This window comes from Pan paniscus, chromosome 8 (assembly GCF_029289425.2).
Source record: "Pan paniscus chromosome 8, NHGRI_mPanPan1-v2.0_pri, whole genome shotgun sequence".
Lineage (NCBI taxonomy): Eukaryota > Metazoa > Chordata > Mammalia > Primates > Hominidae > Pan > Pan paniscus.
The window spans coordinates 27681767-27697036 of record NC_073257.2 but is presented as its reverse complement, the minus strand read 5'-3'; the positions used below and the strand labels follow the sequence as shown (position 1 = coordinate 27697036).

Sequence of the window (15270 nt, the reverse complement as noted above, 5' to 3'; positions counted from 1 at the left end):
AAATCATCCCTCAATATAGGCTGTCTGCTGCCATAAAGTCTGATAATAGACCAGCCTTCCCCTCGACTATAGCTCAGTCAGTCAGTCAGTAAGGTGTTAAACATTCAACAGAAGCTCCATTGTGCCTATCAACCCCAGAGCTCCAGGCAAGTAGAAAGCATGAACCACACCCTAAAAAACACTCCTACAAAATTAATCTTAAAAAAAACAGTGTAAATTAAGTAAGTCTCCTTCCTTTAGCCCTACTTAAAGTAAGGTGCACCCCTTACCTGGTGAATTTCTCACCTTTTGAAATCATGTATAAGAAGGCGCCGCCTATCTTGCCTAAGCTAAGAGATGCCAAATTAGCAGAAATATCACAAACTAATTTGTTACAGTACCTATAGTCTCTCCAACAGGTATAAGATATCATCCTGCCACTTGTTCGAGGAGCCCATCCCAATCCAATTCCTGACCAAAGTCCTGCCATTCGTTCCAGCCAGGAGACCTAGTGTTTGTTAAAAAGTTCCAAAAAGAAAGACTCACTCCTGCTTAGAAAAGACCTCACACCGTCACCCTCACGACGCCAATGGTTCTGAAAGTAGATGGCATTCCTGCTTGGATTCATCACTCCCGCATCAAAAAGGCCAACAGAGCCCAGCTAAAAACATAAGTCCCCAGGCCTAAGTCTGCCCCCTTAAAACTGCACCTAAGTTAGGTGAAGCCATTAGATTCATTCTTTTTACTACCTCACTTATTCGTTTTTGCCCGTTACATCCTCTGTGCCTTCCTACTCCTTTCTCCTCACCTCTTTCACAACAGGACGTGTATTTGCAAACAACACTTAGAAGGCCAGTACCTCCAAGGAAGTCTCCTTTGCAGTTGATTTATTTGTACTATTCCCAAAGCCAGCCCATACCCACGAAAAGCAACACAATCTGTCAGTCCCAGGAGCAGGAAGCGTCTACCTTGCAGCAAGATTCAGACACTCCAAGAGCCAAACTAAGTGTAGAAGCTCCAAAAGTGCAGAAAAAAGACTCCAAAATATTGGCTTTTACCTCTGTCCTAGAAATCACCCTGATGTTAGCTGTCAAGATACTTATCAGTTTTTCTGCCCTGATTAGACATGTGTAACTTTAGCCACCTACTCTAAAAGATCAACCAGATCTTCAACTCTTTCCACAAGTCGTGCTTCTCATCCTAAATTATGTACTAGAAAAATTGTAATCCTTTTACTATAGCTGTCCATGACCTTAATTCAACTCAATAGTATCATGGCATGTCATGAAGATTAAGATTTTATATCCCAGGATTTAATGTTAGGACTATGTTCACCATCCAAAAAAACCTAGTCTCATAAAGCCCACCCAAGCCAATCAGGCCTTTAACTGATCTCAGTAAGCCTATGTTCCAGAAACACCCTGACAAAGTTGATTTAACTGTTCCTCCACCATTCTTAGTCATAAAAGATACGCTCCAGAAAGGGCAAGAAAATCTAGATAAGCGCCAACAAGAACAAGAAAATAACATCCCCTAGTATCAAAGCATGTTCAACGAGAACCCAGAGCTAACTATTCTAATTACTAAGTTAGCCAGACACCCCTCCCCATCCTACTATTAAGTCTAATTTTTGGACCTTGTATATTAAATTTGTTTATTAATTTTGGAAAACAACACATAGCTTCTGTCAAACTTATGTATCTTAAGACTCAATATAACCCCCTTGTTATAACTGAATAATCAACGATTTGATTCCCCAAAAACACAAGTGAGGAATGTAATGCCCAACCTTGTTTTTACTAACCCTGTTCTTAGACTCTCCCTTTCTTTTAATCACCTAGCCTTATTTCCACCTGAATTGACTCTCCCTTAGCTAAGAGAGCCAGACAGACTCCATCTTGGCTCTTTCACTGGCAGCCCCTTCCTCAAGGACTTAACTTGTGCAAGCTGACTCCCAGCACATCGAAGAATGCAATTAACTGATAAGATACTGTGGCGAGCAGTATCCGCAGTTCCCAGGAATTCCTCCAATTGATAACGCCCAAAGTCCCGCATCTATCACCTTGTAATAGTCTTAAAGCCCTAGACCTAGAACTGTTTACTTTCCTGTAACAATTTATCCTTTTAACTTTTTTGCCTACTTCTGTAAAATTGTTTTAACTATTTCCCCCCCTCCCCTTTCTAAACCAAAGTATAAAAGAGAATCTAGCCCCTTCTTCGAGGCCGAGAGATCTTTAAACGTTAGCCATTTCTTAGCCGCCGGCTAAATAAACAGACTCTTAATTCCTCTCAAAGTGTGACATTTTCTCTAACTCGCTCAAGTACAACACCTCCAGCAGGCACGTAATCCACTCTAAAATGCTTTCCTGGGGTAGTGAAGATGATGTTGCTGGAAATATCCTTAAATGGCATGTGGATGAGTTCCCCCAGAGGCATACATGTTGAGCTAAATACTTTGCTGATGAAGGGTACAAGTTGAAGGGGTTTTGAAAGGCAGAGTGAGGTTCCTCAGAAGGCTGTTGCTACAGAAAGCCAGGAGGAGAAATTTCATGGCCAGATAGAGTGGCATGACCATTGGATAAGGACTTTTTGTTTGTTTTTCAGATGGAGTTTTATTCTTGTTGCCCAGGCTGGAGTGCAATAGCACGATCTCAGCTCACCGCAACCTACGCCTCCCAGGTTCAAGTGATTCTCCTGCTTCAGCCTCCCTAGTAGCTGGGATTACAGGCATGTGCCACCACGCCCGGCTAATTGTGTAATTTTTGTAGAGATGGGGTTTCTCCATGGTGGTCAGGCTGGTCTTGAACTCCTGACCTTAGGTGATCCGCCCGCCTTGGCCTCCCACATTGTTGGGATGACAGGCGTGAGTCACCGTGCCCAGCCTGGATGAGGGTCTTTAGCAAAGATGGAAGTTTTGGTACCTTGCAGTTTATAGTCTCTTCATTTATGTCCTCCTGAAATCTTCAGGAATAGCACTATTTTGTCAATACTTCTGGGGTCGTACTTAGGGGGACTTAAAGGAGATGTGATGTGGCAGCCTTTGACTCAAGGGAGTATCATAGTAGCTCAAAGAGATCTGGGTACATGCCAGTTGAACCAACTCTTCTGAGGATGTGATAGATCCTGGGAGGCCACTCTGATCCTGCCAACCTTGAGGCCAGATGAGTCTTTGAAAAACATGGTTTGGCTTAACACCAGCACTTAGTCTAATACCCACCATGAATCTTGCTGAAGTGAAGCTATACAAATACCTTTTCCAAAGATTTTTTTTCATTCCAGATCCTTCTTAGAAATTCCTAAGGCTCAATGCTGTGTGGAAGATTCTGAGAAAGAAAATAGTTTCCGATCTTTGGGATTCCCGAGAAGGTCCAATCTGCAAAAAGTTCATTGCCATTTCCATCAAGGACACTGAGAACAAGAGTCTTATCTGGATTGGATCCTGGGAATTGAGAAGCTTCAGCAGGTGGGAAATGCACCCTCCACAGGCTCACACCCTTGTGGGCTGTTTCAGTTACCTATTGCACCTAAAATTAGAAACTTCAAACCACCACAAGCCATTATTGCTCATGACCCTGTGAGTTGCATGGGGACTTCCTGGCTGGTTTAACCTGGGCTCATTTGTGTGGCTACCTGCAGCTGGAGGGCCAGCTGGGCGGAACATCCAGGACGGCCTCATGCATGTGCCTGGTAGTTGGTGCTGGTTGTCAGCCGGGGAACTTTGTTTTCCTCCATGTGGCCCCTCGCCCTCCAGAGCCCCTCTCCAAATGTCCCTTTAAGCAGGATAGCCAAGGTTTGCTTGGTGCCGGCATCCAAGAGGGCAAAAATATGGAAACTACGAGAGGGCTCTCAAGGCCTAAGACTATTTGCACCCCAAAAATCTGAGGTCTCAGTTAATTCAGAAAGTTTGTTTTGCCAAGGTTGAGGACGCATGCCTGTGACACAGCCTCAGGAGGTCCTGACAATATGTGCTTAAGATGGGAGGGACACAGCTTGGTTTGATACATTTTAGACAGACATGAGACATCAATCAATATTTGTAAGATGTACATTGGTTCAGTCTGGAAAGGCGGGACAACTCCAGGTGAAGGTGAAGGTGAGACAAGGGGAAGGGACTTCCTGGTCATAGGTAGTTAAGAGACAAATGGTTGCATTCTTTTGAGTTCCTGATTAGCCTCTCCAAATGAAGCAATCAGATATACATTTATCTCAGTGAGCAAAGGGGTGACTGAATAGAATGGGAGGCAGGTTTCCCCTAAGCAGTTCCCAGCTTGACTTTTCTCTTTAGCTTAGTAACTTTTTTTTGGGGTGGGGGGACAGAGTCTCGCTCTGTTGCCCAGGTTGGAGTGCAGTGGTACGATCTCGGCTCACTGCAACCTCCAACTCCAGGGTTCAAGCAATTTCCCTGCCTCAGCTTCCCAAGTAGCTGGGATTACAGGCGCCTGCCACCACGCCTGGCTAATTTTCATATTTTTTAGTAGAGACGGGGTTTTGTCATGTTGGCCAGGCTGGTCTTGAACTCCTAACCTCAGGTGATCTGCCCGCCTCAGCTTCCCAAAGTGCTGGGATTATAGGCGTGAGCCACCGAGCCCAGCCTAGCTTAGTGATCTTGGGGCCCCAAGGTTTATTTTCCTTTCACGGCTAGAAGTTGGTCACCATCACTTTGGCAGCATTCCACTGGCCAAAGCAAGTCATAGGCAGCCCAGATTCATGTAGAGGAGTATAAGCTCTTCCTCTTAAAGGAAAGATTGGTTCAATTACACTGCACGAGCATTTGCAGAAAGTTGTACCCGTCTTTGGAAACTACCACACACACACACACCTTTACATGCAACCCTCCCTTGAGGTGCATCTACTTCCAGGCAGAACCAAAACTTGACAGTACTCGACAGAAGAAAAGTAATGTCTAAATGCCAGTTCTCTTCTTACTCAACTTCAGCCTCATTATAAGCAGATTCTAACGGTTTATGTGTCTTAAGAAACATTTTAATTAATCTTTGGAATTTAAGAATTTCAATTCATAGCAGTAGCCTGTGCATAGGAAATACGCATATTGTAAGTTTTTCCTTTCTGATAAATCATTCTGGGGGAACCACAATGTAACTTTTTTTTTTTTTTTTTTGAGAGGGAGTCTCACTCTGTTGCCCAGGCTGGAGGGCAGTGGCATGATCTCAGCTCACTGCAACCTCCGCCTGCCTGGTTCAAGCGATTCTCCTGACTCAGCCTCCTGAGTAGCTGGGATTACAGGCGCACGAGACGGGGTTTCACCATGTTGGTCAGGTTGGTCTCGAACTCCTGACCTCTGATCTGCCCACCTCAGCCTCCCAAAGTGCTGGGATTATAGGCTTGAGCCACCGGCTCACGTATAGTGTGACTGTATATTGAAAGTTTCTCTTTTTTTCAAATAATTAACAGGTTTAACAGAATGTATCTCCTGATCTATTCTTTTCACTGCAGACATCTATTGCCTTTTCAGCCTAGCAGCCCTCCCCCTCTATAGAGACTCACACTTCCTACTCCACTCATGTGGCTCTCATGGGGGCTGCCATGTTCTCAAATGACTCCACCCTTCTGGCCTCAGTTGATTGGTCCAGGGATGAGCATCTGGCCTAAATCGGCCAATCAGAATTCTTCCCTTGAATATTTTTCCAAACTGGAACTAGACCAAGTTAATCATTCTCTGTGATGACAGGAATTGTGTGTAGTGAGAAATACAGGAGCTTTTGTGGCCACATTTCTCACCTTAGGAGAAAAGGCTTGAATAAGAAGAAACTAAGCCAGTATGCAGAGAAAGCTAGAAACAGAGATAGAGAGAGAGAGATCTTGTGGTAAACCCCTTGGTTCTTATCATTCTAGTACATGCTTGCTACTGCATACAACCAAGACTTTCACCTGAGGGCTTTCTCAAAGTCAGGCATTGAGTATGTCAGAAAAGCCACAGAAGCCAGGCGTAGTGGCTCACTCCTGTAATCCCAACACTGGGAGGCCAAGGCAGGTGGATTACGAGGTCAGGAGTTCGAGACCAACCTGACCAACATGGCAAAACCCTGTCTCTACAAAAAATAAAAAAATTAGCGGGGCATGGTGACAGGCACCTGTAATCCCAGCTACTCAGGAATCCGAGGCAAGAGAATCATTTGAACCTGGGAGGCAGATGTTGCAGTGAGCCGAGATCATGCCATTGCAGTCCAGCCTGGGTGACAGAGCAAGACTATTTCTCAAAAAAAAAAAAGAAAAAGAAAAAGAAAAAAAAAGAAAAGAAAAAAGCAAAGCCAGAGAGTTGATGCCATGGGACCAGTCCTCAGCAAGTGATGGATGGGAGCCAGGCTATAAATGCTTCAATATCTTTGCCCCCTGGATGGAACAACTTTGAAGTGCATTCCACATCACCTCCCAGAGGTCCCCAGTGGGGTCAAATCCTAGTTGTCTGGAGTGGAAAGCTGCTCATTGAAGCCCCTTGTGTGCCCTCCTTCCTTTCTATGAATCAATTCCTAACTCCCCTATTGGTGTTCCCTGGAATCATCTCCTAAATAATCCAATTGCAATCCTGTCCCTCTTTCAGGATCTGCTTGGGGTTGGGGTTGGGGAGTGCAGAGAAATCATGATCCCTTTTCCACTCCACACTAGTAAGATGAGTTTCTGTAACTGGCAACCAAGAGTTCTGACTATTACCTCCTGAGATAATTCCTCAAATGTATTTGGGAATTTCCCCACCTCCACCCCACTGCCTATGTCATCAATATGTAGATTTCTTAACAAAGTTTAATGGTATTCTTTGATCAACCTCAAGTTTCACAAAACACACTGCCCTTTCATAAGGGCTCCCCATGGCTGGCAGATCAGCCGTGCAAAAGAAGGGAAGTGTCAGAGATGGCTCTGCTAGACTCACGTATTTTTCAGTAGAATCTGGGTCAGGATGTTGTGATCGGGAGATGCTTCTGGAGCTCTGGGACCCAAAAGCCTGCGTGTCATGGTGGAGTATTAGGACAACTTGAAAACATAATGGAAGGAGGAGGCTTCCTCTCTCCCCTGCAGTTCATCCTCCACCACACCCAATGCGCTCAATAGATATTGGTTAAATGAATAATGGGGCCGGGCATGGAGGCTCACGCCTGTAATCCCAGCACTTTGGGAGGCTGAGGCAGGTGGATCACCTGAGGTCAGTTCAAGACCATCTTGGCCATAGAGGCAGAAGAAGCACTGGAACCTGGGAGGCAGAGTTTACAGCACGCTGAGATGGCACCATTGCACTCCAGCCTGGGTGACAGAGCAAGACTCAAAAAAAAAAAAAAAAAAAAAAGGATTTATTCCTTCCAAACTGCAACTCACCAAAAGAAGACCAACACGCATCACAATGTTGTGGCCATAATCACCACAGTGACAATAATAAATATAATCAACTGTCAAGCCGGCCACCTCCACTAAACCTAGTGGTTCACATCTGGTGTTTCACTTTGGGGATATTTTAGTGGTCATGATAGATTGTCCCCTGACTGCTGGCTGTTTCTACCATGTTTCAGGAATATAGAGATGTGTACAGATGACCCCTAAAATTAATTAGTATGCAATTCTCAAAGAGCCAAACTGTACCCCAAAAGCTACTGGAATGAAAAAAAAGTTTTACTTCTCAAAGAGACAAACTAGATAGTAGAAGCATTTATGTTCCCTTGGAGAATCTTCCCACCAAGGACTCAAAGTTGTCTCCAGACCACGGAATGCCTGGGGCCTTGGAGGTTCCCAATTCTGGTATCATCTCCCATTCTCCTTTAGGTCCAGTTTTCTCAGAGGGGCATGCATTGTTCATTGCCACCAAGGGTATCCAAGGACACAAACTGAAGATAATAGTGCCTTATTGTCTCTCAGTCATCTTTCTCTCCCACGTGCTGGAAAGAGAGCCAAGTCCAATTTATCCAATTACAAAATAGCAACATTGGCATCATGAGATCAGCTAACAAAACTTTCAGAGGCAATCTATCTTCCTACCAAAAGTAACCAACATCTGTGGAGCACTTACCATGACTAAGGGTCAACATAAGTGGTTTGCATGCTGCATGCATCAGGATGGACTAGGTTATGCTGCAGTAACAAATTAACGCCAGAGTCTCAGCAGCTTAGCAACCAAGTTTGATTTCTTACATTCCATGTCCACAATGGATTGGCTGGGTATGATGTGCTCCATATGGCCACTCAAAGTCCTAGAATGATGGAAATTCTACCATCTTAATGCAAGGATTCTCCCATAGTTACTGCACTAGGAGATGAGAGAATGAGATAGTTATTCCCAAGCCCTCAAAAGCTGTAGACTAGAGGTGATGTCAGTGACTTCCAGTTGTAGAGCATTGGACCCTGGCATGGATCCATCTAACTACAGGGGGTCTGGGGAATACGGGGAGCACTGGAAATCCCATGAGCAGTAACCATTCCTGCCAGCATGCATTATTTCATCTGAACCTCACAACCCCATGGAATATAGAACAGAGGCTTGGAGAGTTATGGGACCTGCCCCAAGGCATCATAGATAATGAATTTCAGAGCTGAGATATGACCCTCGGCCTGGCAGGATTCAAACCACTATGCTGCATACTCATCACAAAATTCTATGAAATTCCTCATACAGCAAAACACCACACCAAGTAAAAAGAAAGCCAAGTTGTGCAAATACAAAATAGAATTCCCCTGACACTTCACCTCCTCACCCACCCCACCCCCACCGAAAGAATCAACCTACGCAAATAACTGGAATGAAATTCCCAGGCAATTTCAGCAGGGGAAATGGGGTTATCTCATCTGGGTCTCACATCCGACCTCGTCAAGACAAGACCTTCCCTAAACTTCACGTGAACACCTGGACACACCATCATGTCTTGCCGCTTCTTGTTACTGGAAATCCAATGATGATGTCTTTATACAATTTATAGGTCGTTCTATAAGTGCCAAGATAAATGTCATCTCTGTACCTGCATATCATTCAGAGGTAGGCAAGCTTCTATGTAAAGTGCTAGATAGTAAATATTATAAAATTTGCAGGACTCATCTGATCTCCATCCTATATATTTTTTTTTGTTTTACAATTTTTTTTTCTTTTTAGATAGCGTCTAAAAAGAAAATAAAACGTATCCATGTTGTGATACGGATGAACGTTAAAAACATGCTCAGTGAAAGAAGCAGACATGAAAGGTCATATATTGTACAATTCCATTTATATGCAATGTTCAGACTAAGCCAATCGACAGAGATAGAAAGTAGATGAGAGGTTTCCAGGGGCTGCAGGAGGGGGAGTGCAGAGTGACTGCTGAATGGATATGAGGCTTCCAATTGAGGTGTTGAAGAAGCCCTGAAACTAGGTGGTGGTGATAATTGCACATGATAAATGTACAAAATGTCACTGAATTGTACACTTTCAGATACACAAAATGGTAAATGTTGCATATATTATACCACAATTTTATTCATTTATTTTAGAGATAGAGTCTCACTCCGTCACCCAGGCTGCAGTACAATGGCACAATCATAGCTCACTGCTGCCTTTACCGCCTGGGCTCAAGCAATCCTCACACCTAGTCTTCCAAGTTGCTGGGACTACATGTGAACCCTACCACGCCCAGCTTTTTAAATTTTTTTATAGTTGCATTCTCGCAATATTGCCCAGACTGGCCCAAACTCCTGGCTTCAAGTGATTCTCTCATCTCAGCCTCCCAAAGTGCTGGGATAACAGGTGTAAGCCATCAGGCCAGGCAATTTTTAATTCTTATGTGAAATTTTCAACTAATTCCTAGGATTAAAAAAATGTCGATCAACATGGGGATTAGAGGAAAAAATTATTTTAAACAAGAGAAAAATTAAATGAGATGATGTACATGTATACAGTGCCTGGCCTCATGATCACTGAGTCCACTGCAACTTTTTATATTTTTTCCACACAGGGTCTCACTCTGTCACCCAGGCTGAGTACAGTGGCATAATCGTGGCTTACTGCAGCCTCAACCTCCTGGGCACAAGTGATCCTCCCACCTCAGCCTCTCAAGTAGCTGGGACTACAGATGCACACAACCACACCTAGCTATTTTTGTTGTTGTTGTTGTATTTTTTGGTAGTGGCAGGGTCTCACCATGTTGCCCAGGCTGGCATCTTGAACTCCTGGGCTCAAGCGATCCTCCCACCTCAGCTTCCCAAAGTGCTGGGATTACAGGTGTGAGCCACCATGCCCATCCTGTTGCAGCTATTTTAATAGTGCTGGTGAACAATAATTTGCTCTCCCTATAAAAGCAGAACATACTAAGCCAAGGAAAACACCAATCTAGTTTGTTCTCCCCAGATCTTCAAAATGTTGGAATTAGTATAAGAGTCCAAAATATTTCATGTGGTTTGATTTTTTTTTTTTTTGGAGATGCAGTCTCATTCCATCGTCCAGGTTGGAATGCAGTGGCGCAATCTCGGCTCACGGCAACTTCCGCCTCCCGGGTTCAAGCAATTCTCCTGCCTCAGCCTCCCTAGTAGCTGGGATTACAGACATGTACCGCCACGCCTGGCTAATTTTTGCATTTTTAGTACAGATGTGGTTTCTCCATGTTAGCCAGGCTGGTCTTGAAATCCTGATCTCAAATGATCTACCCGCCTTGGCCTCCCAAACTGCTGGGATTACAGGTGTAAGCCACCATGCCCGGCCAGTTTGATTTTTTATTGTGGTAAAATACATACAAAATCTATTATTTTAGCCATTTTCAAAGGAAAACTTCAGTGGTGTTAAGTACATCCACCACATTGTACAGCCATGTCCCCCATCCATCTCCAGAACGCTTTCATACTGTCCTGCAAATATGCAGCTCCTTGCTACACTCCAGTTTGTTTGTCCCACAGCAAAGCTGGGCTGAATTATTAATGTGGACTTTGTTCAACAACGGACTAAAGAGGGAGAAGCCCATGAACTCTGTGAGGAGTGCGTGACAGGTGCTCGTGGGATGACATGGCTCAAAGCCCTCCAGCTGCTGCTGCCGCTGCCTGTCCTGCTGGACGGCCACCCCCTCCCAGGGAAGAAGAGCACTCACAACTGCTGCTGATCTCCTTCCAGGGCTTCTGCTGGGACTAGGATCAGGAATGTGGACACCCCCAACCTGGACCGTCTGGCCGGGGAGGGCGTCAAGGCCAAGTACCTCATGCCGCCCCTTGTCACAATGACCTCCCTGTCCCACTTCACTGCCATCCCTGGTAAGCGTCACTCTGCCCATTTCACCTGATGCCCATCAAAGCCCCAGTGTCCGTCATTCCCTGTGATAAGAAGCAAAAGCTCGGTCAGCTCTAGGGAGGCTGAGGCGGCTCCGGGGTCTCACTCTGTTGCCCAGGCTGTGGATCAGTGGCATAATCACAGCTCAGTGGAGCCTCAAACTCCTGGTCTCAAGCAGTCCTCCCTAGCTCAGCATCCCCAGTAGCTGGGGATACAGACAAGCTACCATGCCTAATTTTCTCATTTTCTTAGAAATTGGGGCAGGGGGTGTCTCACTATGTTGCCTGGGCTGGTTTTGAACTCCTGGCCTCAAGTGATCATCCCACCTCAGCCTCCCAAAGTGCTGAGATTGGAGACATGAGCTACTGTGACTGGCCTGTTCTTTTTTAAAAAAGTAAATAAGGCCGAGCATGGTGACTCACCCCTGTAATCCCAGCAGTTTGGGTGGCTGAGGCAGGTGGATCACCTGAGGTCAGGAGTTCAAGACCAGCTTGGCCAACATGGTGAAACGTCGCCTATCCTAAAAATACAAAAATAAGCTGGGCGTGGTGGCAGATGCCTATAACAACAGCTACTCGGGAGTCTGATACAGGAGAATCACTTGAACCCAGGAGGTGGAAGTTGAAGTGAGCCAAGATCATGCCATTGCACTCCAGTTTGGGCAACAGAGCAAGATTTTGTCTCAAAAAAAAAAAAAAGTAATAAAAATAAAAAGGTAAATAACTAAAATCACTTTTAAATAACTGTATAAAAATAATAAAACATTGACATTTACAGAGCTCAGTTAGATGAGGTGACTCATACCCTCCAATGGTGTCCTGGTTCTCTTACATAAGAATTGAAATGTCTTTCTTTGGCCCAAAAGATTCCACACAGCCTGGCCCCTGGCCCATCTTCTGCCAGTCTCTCTCATCTCTCTCCCTCTCCTTCACTTCCTTCCGGATCACAAAGACCTTTTGCCTGTGCCTTCTGCCCTGCTCCTTCCAGCTCCAGGGCCTTGGCCTGTGCTAGTCCAGTCCCTCCAGCTCACCAGGAGCATGCAGTCCAGTTGGGGAGACAGACACCAGACACCCAAACAGGCACATACATCCCGTGACAACTCAGGAGGCATCAAGGAGGAAAACGAGTTTTCCAGGCACAGACTACAGGGCTAAACTGGCTTCAAACTAGAGAGGGAGAAAGGGGGTCTCTGAGCATGGGGCAGTTGAGCTGAAAGAGATCTCAGGGGACCACAGCAAGGAAAAGTGTTCCAGGCAGAGGGAGGAGCATGTGTGAGGTCTCTGAGACAAAGACCTGGTCATTTCAGAGTCCCAGTGGCCACTAAAATAGAGGGATTCCAACCTAAAAAGGAGGAAGGGGAGGCTGCTGGAAAGCAAAGGACTCTGTGTAAGAATCATAACAGCAGGGGTGGAGCCAAGATGGCCAAATAGGAACAGCTCCAGTCTACAACTCCTGGCGTGAGTCACGCAGAAGACAGGTGATTTCTGCATTTCCAACTGAGGTACTGGGTTCATCTCACTGGGGAGTGTCAGAAAGTGGGTGCAGGACACTTGGTGCAGCACACCGAGCATGAGCCCAAGCAGGGAGAGTCATTGCCTCACCCGGGAAGTGCAAGGGGTCAGAGAATTCCCTTCCCTAGTCAAAGAAATGGGTGACAGATGGCACCTGGAAAATCGGGTCACTCCCACCCTAATACTGCACTTTTCCTATGGTCTTAGCAAACGGCACACCAGGAGATTATATCCTGTGCATGGCTCTGAGGGTCCTAAACCCATGGAGCCTCACTCATTGCTAGCACAGCACTCTGAGATCAAACTGCAAGTTGGCAGCAAGACTGGGAGAGGGGCGCCCGCCATTGCCTAGGCTTCAGTAGGTAAACAAAGCAGCTGGGAAGCTCCAACTGGGTGGAGCCCACCACAGCTCAAGGAAGCCTGCCTGCCTCTGTAGGCTCCACCTCTGGGGACAGGGCATTGGCAAACAAAAGGCAGCAGAATCCTCTGCAGACTTAAATATCCCTGTCTGACAGCTTTGAAGAGAACAGTGTTTCTCCCAGCATGCAGCTGGAGATCTGAGAATGGACAGACTGCCTCCTCAAGTGGGTCCCTGACCGCTGAGTTGCCTAGCTGGAGGCACCCCCCTTAGGGGCAGAGTGCCACCTCACATGGCCGGGTACTCCTCTGAGACAAAACTTCCAGAGGAACAATCAGGAAGAAACATTTGCTGCTCACCAATATCTGCTGTTCTGCAGCTTCCACTGCAGACACCCAGGCAAACTCCAACAGACCTGCAGCTGAGGGTCCTGAGTCTTAGAAGGAAAACTAACAAACAGAAAAGGCATCCACACTAAAACCCCATCTGTACGTCACCATCATCAAAGACCAAAGGTAGATAAAACCACAAAGATGGGGAAAAAACAGAGCAGAAAAACTGGAAACTCTAAAAATCAGAGTGCCTGTCCTCCTCCAAAGGAATGCAGCTCCTCACCAGCAATGGAACAAAGCTGGACAGAGAATGACTTTGACGAGTTGAGAGAAGAAGGCTTCAGACGATTAAATTACTCTGAGCTAAAGGAGGAAGTTTGAACCCATGGCAAGAAGTTAAAAACCTTGAAAAAAAATTAGATGAATGGCTAACTAGAATAACCAATGCAGAGAAGTCCTTAAAGGACCTGATGGAGCTGAAAACCAAGGCATGAGAACTACGTGACAAATGCACAAGCCTCAGTAGCCGATTCAATCAACTGGAAGAAAGGGTATCGGTGATGGAAGATGAAATGAATGAAATGAAGCAAGAAGAGAAGTTTAGAGAAAAAAGAATAAAAAGAAACGAACAAAGCCTCCAAGAAATATGGGACTATGTGAAAAGAGCAAATCTACGTCTGATTGGTGTACCTGAAAGTGACAGGGAGAATGGAACCAAGTTGGAAAACACTCTGCAGGATATTATACAGGAGAACTTCCCCAATCTAGCAAGGCAGGCCAACATTCAAATTCAGGAAATACAGAGAACACCACAAAGATACTCCTCAAGAAGAGCAACTCCAAAACACATAATTGTCAGATTCACCAAAGTTAAAATGAAGGAAAAAATGTTAAGGGCAGCCAGAGAGAAAGGTCAGGTTACCCACAAAGGGAAGCCCATCAGAATAACAGCTGATCTCTCAGCAGAAACTCTACAAGCCAGAAGAGAGTGGGGGCCAATATTCAACATTTTTAAAGAATAAAATTTTCAACTCAGAATTTCAAATCCAGCCAAACTAAGCTTCATAAGTGAAGGAGAAATAAAATCCTTTACAGACAAGCAAATGCTGAGAGATTTTGTCACCACCAGGCCTGCCTTACAAGAGCTCCTGAAGGAAGCACTAAACAGGGAAAGGAACAATCAGTACCAGCCACTGCAAAAACATGCCAAATTGTAAAGACCGTCAAGGCTAGGAAGAAACTGCATCAACCAATGAGCAAAATAACCAGCTAACATCATAATGACAGGATCAAATTCACATATAACTATATGAACCTTAAATGTCAATGGGCTAAATTCTCTGATTAAAACACAGACTGGCAAATTGGATAAAGAGTCAAGACCCATCAGTGTGCTGTATTCAGGAAACCCATCTCACGTGCAGAGACACACATAAGCTCAAAATAAAGGGATGGAGGAAGATCTACCAAGCAAATGGAAAACCAAAAAAAGGCAGGAGTTGCAATCCTAGTCTCTGGTAAAACAGACTTTAAACCAACAAAGATCAAAAGAGACAAAGAAGGCCATTACATAATGGTAAAGGGATCAATTCAACAAGAAGAGCTAACTATCCTAAATATATATGCATCCAATACAGGAGCACCCAGATGTAAAAAGCAAGTCCTTAGAGACCTACAAAGAGACTTAGACTCCCACACAATAATAATGGGAGACTTTAACACCCCACTATCAACATTAGACAGATCAACAAGACAGAAAGTTAACAAGTATATTCAGGAATTGAACTCAGCTCTGCACCAAGCGGACCTAATAGACATCTACAGAACTCTCCACCCCAAATCAACAGAATATACATTCTTCTCAGCACCACA

The 15270-nt window shown here is 45.1% G+C and overlaps 1 protein-coding gene and 1 long non-coding RNA gene across 2 annotated transcripts in view; both read left to right on the top strand.

Moving 5' to 3' along the window:
- LOC117979556 (RNA-binding motif protein, X-linked-like-2) overlaps nucleotides 1–15270 on the top strand; it is a 157856-nt gene that overhangs the window by 80592 nt on the left and 61994 nt on the right. The window lies entirely within an intron of this gene.
- Nucleotides 1–15270, top strand: part of LOC117977896 (uncharacterized) — a 76393-nt gene that overhangs the window by 40764 nt on the left and 20359 nt on the right. Inside the window, exon 2 of the long non-coding RNA XR_010113159.1 lies at nucleotides 3259–15270. This exon is cut by the window's right edge and continues 16340 nt beyond it. This is a non-coding gene — a long non-coding RNA (uncharacterized LOC117977896). The remainder of the gene's footprint in view (nucleotides 1–3258) is intronic.